The sequence below is a fragment of the Arachis stenosperma genome, chromosome 1 (assembly GCF_014773155.1).
Source record: "Arachis stenosperma cultivar V10309 chromosome 1, arast.V10309.gnm1.PFL2, whole genome shotgun sequence".
NCBI lineage: Eukaryota > Viridiplantae > Streptophyta > Magnoliopsida > Fabales > Fabaceae > Arachis > Arachis stenosperma.
This window is the reverse complement of record NC_080377.1, coordinates 44817550-44822591: the sequence shown is the minus strand read 5'-3', so window position 1 is coordinate 44822591 and position 5042 is coordinate 44817550. Positions and strand designations below refer to the sequence as shown.

The window sequence follows — 5042 nt, the reverse complement described above, 5'->3', positions numbered from 1 at the left end:
TCAAGTTTTCAAAGTCTTTCAAAATCAAATCTTTTTCAAATCATATCTTTTCAATCAAATGTTTTCAAAATCAATTTCTTTCCTTTTTCAAAGATACTTACTAACAATTAATGATTTGATTGAACAGTTCAAGTATATTGCCTTTTCTGTTGAGGAAGGTTTAATGTTTGAATCATATCTTTTCTTGTTAGGCAAGTCATTATTTTTTTTTAAAATCAAATCTTTTTAAAATTGTTTTTAAATCATATCTTCTCAATCACATCTTTTTAAAACCATAACTTTTCAATCATATCTTTTTAACCACATCTTTTTCAAAATAGTTTTCAATCAAATCTTTTTGATTTCTAAATTCAAAATCTTTTTCAAAAATTACTTGATTTCTTTTCCACTTTGAGTTTTCGAAAATTATCAATCAATTTTTCAAAATGTTTTCAAAATCTCTTTGATTAATTTTCGAAAACTCTCTTCCCCTCTTCTCACATCCTTCTATTTATGGAGTATTACTCCTTCTTAATGCACAATCCGAACTCTATCTAATCAAGTTCGAATTCTTCTACCTCTTTCTTCTATTTTTCTGTTCTTCTGACACCTCAAGGAATCTCTATACTGTGACATAGAGGATTCCACATTTTCTTGTTCTCTTCTCTTTCATATGAGCAGGAGCAGAGACAAAGGCATTCTTGTTGAAGCTGACCCTGAACCTGAAAGGACCTTGAAGCGAAAGCTAAGAGAAGCTAAGGCACAACTCTCTGTTGAGGACCTGACCGAATTCTTCAAAAAAGAAGAACCCATGGCAGCCGAAAACAACAACAATGCCAACAATGCAAGGAAGGTGCTGGGTGACTTTACTGCACCTACTCCCGACTTCTATGGGAGAAGCATCTCTATCCCTGCCATTAGAGCAAACAACTTTGAGCTTAAGCCTCAATTAATTTCTCTAATGCAACAGAATTGCAAGTTCCATGGACTTCCATTGGAAGATCCTCATCAGTTCTTAGCTGAGTTCTTGCAAATCTGTGACACAGTCAAGACTAATGGGGTTGACCCTGAGGTCTACAGACTGAAGCTATTCCCTTTTGCTGTAAGAGACAGAGCTAGAATATGGTTAGACTCTCAACCTAAAGAAAGCCTGGACTCTTGGGAAAAGCTAGTCAATGCCTTCTTGGCAAAGTTCTTTCCACCTCAAAAATGGAGTAAGCTTAGAGTGGAAGTCCAAACCTTCAGACAGAAGGATGGAGAATCCCTCTATGAAGCTTGGGAAAGATACAAACAATTGATCAGAAAATGTCCATCTGACATGCTTTCTGAATGGAGCATCATAGGTATTTTCTATGATGGTCTCTCTGAACTATCCAAGATGGCTTTGGATAGCTCTGCTGGAGGATCTCTTCATCTGAAGAAGACGCCTACAGAAGCTCAAGAGCTAATTGAAATGGTTGCAAATAACCAATTCATGTACACTTCTGAAAGGAATCCTGTGAACAATGGGACAAATAAGAAGAAAGGAGTTCTTGAGATTGATACTCTGAATGCCATATTGGCTCAGAATAAAATATTGACTCAACAAGTCAATTTGATTTCTCAAAGTCTGTCTGGAATGCAAAATGCACCTGGCAGTACTAAGGATGCTTCATCTGAAGAAGAAGCTTATGATCCTGAGAACCCTTCAATGGAAGAGGTGAATTACCTAGGAGAACCCTATGGAAACACCTATAATTCTTCATGGAGAAATCACCCAAATTTCTCATGGAAGAATCAAGAGAGACCTCAACAAGGTTTCAACAACAATAATGGTGGAAGAAACAGGTTTAGCAATGGCAAGCCTATTCCATCATCTTCTCAGCAACAGACAGAGAATTCTAAGCAGAACCCCTCTGACTTAGCAACCATGGTCTCTGATCTAATCAAAACCACTCAAAGTTTCATGACTAAAACAAGGTCCTCCATTAAGAATTTGGAGGCACAAGTGGGACAGCTGAGCAAGAAAGTTACTGAACTCCCTCCTAGTACTCTCCCAAGCAATACAGAAGAAAATCCAAAAGGAGAGTGCAAGGCCATAAACATGGCCGAATCTGGAGAGGAAAGAGAGGAAGTGGACGCCACTAAGGAAGACCTCAATGGGCGTGCACTAGCCTCCACAGAGTTCCCTAATGAGGAACCATGGGAATCTGAGGCTCAAAATGAGACCATAGAGATTCCACTGGATTTACTTCTGCCATTCATGAGCTCTGATGAGTATTCTTCCTCTGAAGAGGATGAGTATGTCACTGAAGAGCAAGTTGCTAAATACCTTGGAGCAATCATGAAGCTAAATGACAAGTCATTTGGAAATGAGACTTGGGAGAATGAACCTCCTTTGCTCACCAAAGAATTGGATGACTTGTCTAGGCAGAAATTACCTCAAAAGAGACAAGATCCTGGGAAGTTCTCGATACCTTGTACCATAGGCACCATGACCTTCAACAAGGCTCTGTGTGACTTAGGGTCAAATGTAAACCTCATGCCTCTCTCTGTAATGGAGAAGCTAGGGATCTTTGAGGTACAAGCTGCAAGAATCTCACTAGAGATGGCAGACAATTCAAGAAAACAAGCTCATGGACTTGTAGAGGATGTTTTGGTGAAGATTGAAGACCATTACATCCCTGCTGATTTTATAGTCCTAGAGACTGGGAAGTGCATGGATGAATCCATCATCCTTGACAGACCCTTCCTAGCCACAGCAAAGGCTGTGATTGATGTTGATAGAGGAGAGTTGATCATTCAAGTGAATGAAGAATCCTTTGTGTATAAGGCTCAAGGATATCCCTCTGCCATCATGGAGAGGAAGCATGAAGAGCTTCTCTCAAAACAGAGCCAAATAGAGCCCCCACAGTCAAACTCTAAGTTTGGTGTTGGGAGGCCACAACCAAACTCTAAGTTTGGTGTTGAACCCCCATATTCAAACTCTAAGTTTGGTGTTGGGAGGTTCCCACATTGCTCTGATCATTTGTGAGGCTCCATGAGAGCCCTCTGTCAAGCTACTGACATTAAAGAAGCGCTTGTTGGGAGGCAACCCAATGTTATATTTTATATATTTTCCTTTGTTATTTTATTTTATTTTGTAGGTTGATGATCATGAGAAGTCACAAAATCAATTGAAAAAGCAAAAACAGAATGAATAACAGGAAGAAAAACAGCACACCCTGGAGGAAGAACTCACTGGCGTTTAAACGCCAGTGAGGCTAGCAGTTGGGCGTTTAACGCCCAGTCTGGCACCATTCTGGGCATTTAACGCCAGAAAGGGGCACCAGACTGGCGTTAAACGCCAGGAAAGGGCAAGAATCTGGCGTTAAACGCCAGAAATGGGCACCAGCCCGGCGTTTAACGCCAGAATTGGCTCAAAACGTGTTTTTGAATGCCATTTGGTGCAGGGATGACTTTTCCTTGACACCTAAGGATCTGTGGACCCCACAGGATCCCCACCAACCCCACCACCCTCTCTCTTCTTCACCCATTCACCAATCACCTCAACACCTCTCTCCCAAAAACCCCCCACCTATCAAATCCCACTATCATCTTCACTCCTTCATTTTCACACACCCTAAACACTACTTCTTCCCCTTTTGGCCGAACCACAAAGCCATCTCCCCCTCCTCCATTTCTTCTTCTTCTACTCTCTTCTTTCTTCTTTTGCTCGAGGACGAGCAAACCTTTTAAGTTTGGTGTGGTAAAAGCGTTGCTTTTCGTTTTTCCATAACCATTTATGGCATCCAAGGCCGGAGAAACCTCTAGAAAGAGGAAAGGGAAGGCAAAAGCTTTCACCTCCGAGTCATGGGAGATGGAGAGATTCATCTCAAGGGTGCATCAAGACCACTTCTATGAAGTTGTGGCCATGAAGAAGGGTCAACTTTGATCAAAGGTTGGACCAAGTCCTCACAGACATTTGTGAAGAGGGCGCTCAATGGAAGAGAGATTCAAGAAGAAAGCCGGTTCAACTGAGAAGGCATGACCTCAAGCCCATCACTAAGAAAAGGATGGAGCAAACAAGAGACCCCTCTCATCATGAGATCCTTGAGATGCCTCAAGGGATGCACTTTCCTCCACAAGACTATTGGGAGCAAATTAACACCTCCCTAGGAGAATTGAGTTCCAACATGGGACAACTAAGAGAGGAGCAACAAAGACAAGGAAGAGACATTGAGGAGCTCAAGCACTCCATAAGACCTTCAAGAGGAAGAACAAGCCGCCATCACTGAGGTGGACCCGTTCTTTAATCTCCTTGTTCTTTATTTTTCTGTTTTTCGAAATTTTCATGCTTATGTTTGTCCATGTTTGTGTCTTATGATCATTAGTGTCTTAGTGTCTATGCCTTAAAGTTATGAATGTCCTATGAATCCATCACCTTTCTTAAATGAAAACTATTTTTAATCACAAAAGAACAAGAAGTACAGGATTTCAAATTCATCTTTAAAACTAGCTTAATTAGTTTGATGTGGTGACAATACTTTTTGTTTTCTGAATGTATGCTTGAACAGTGCATATGTCTTTTGAATTTGTTGTTCATGAATGTTAAAATTGTTGGCTCTTGAGAGAATGATGAAAAAGGAGACATGTTACTGAGGATCTGAAAAATCATAAAAATGATTCTTGAAGCAAGAAAAAGCAGTGAATACAAAAAAAGGAAGAAAAAGCGAAAAAAAAAGGGGAGAAAAAGAAAAAGAAAGAAAAAGAAAGAAATAAAGTTGTGATCCAAGGCAAAAAGAGTGTGCTTAAGAACCCTGGACACCTCTAATTGGGGACTCTAGCAAAGCTGAGTCACAATCTGAAAAGGTTCACCCAATAATGTGTCTGTGGCATGTATGTACCCGGTGGTAATACTAGAAGACAGAGTGCTTTGGGCCACGGCTAAGACTCAATAAGTAGCTGTGTTCAAGAATCATCATACTTAACTAGGAGAATCAATAACACTATCTGGATTCTGAGTTCCTAAAGAAGCCAATCATTCTGAATTTCAAAGGATAAAGTGAGATGCCAAAACTGTTTGGAGGCAAAAAAACTACTAG

At 40.3% G+C, this 5042-nt stretch overlaps 1 non-coding gene across 1 annotated transcript; it reads right to left on the bottom strand.

Moving 5' to 3' along the window:
- Positions 1-1195: 1195 nt before the first annotated feature.
- LOC130948659 (small nucleolar RNA R71) lies at positions 1196-1299 on the bottom strand. Its single transcript, XR_009073146.1, has one exon. It is a non-coding gene; the product is annotated as a small nucleolar RNA R71 (small nucleolar RNA).
- Between the last annotated feature and the right edge of the window lie 3743 nt (positions 1300-5042).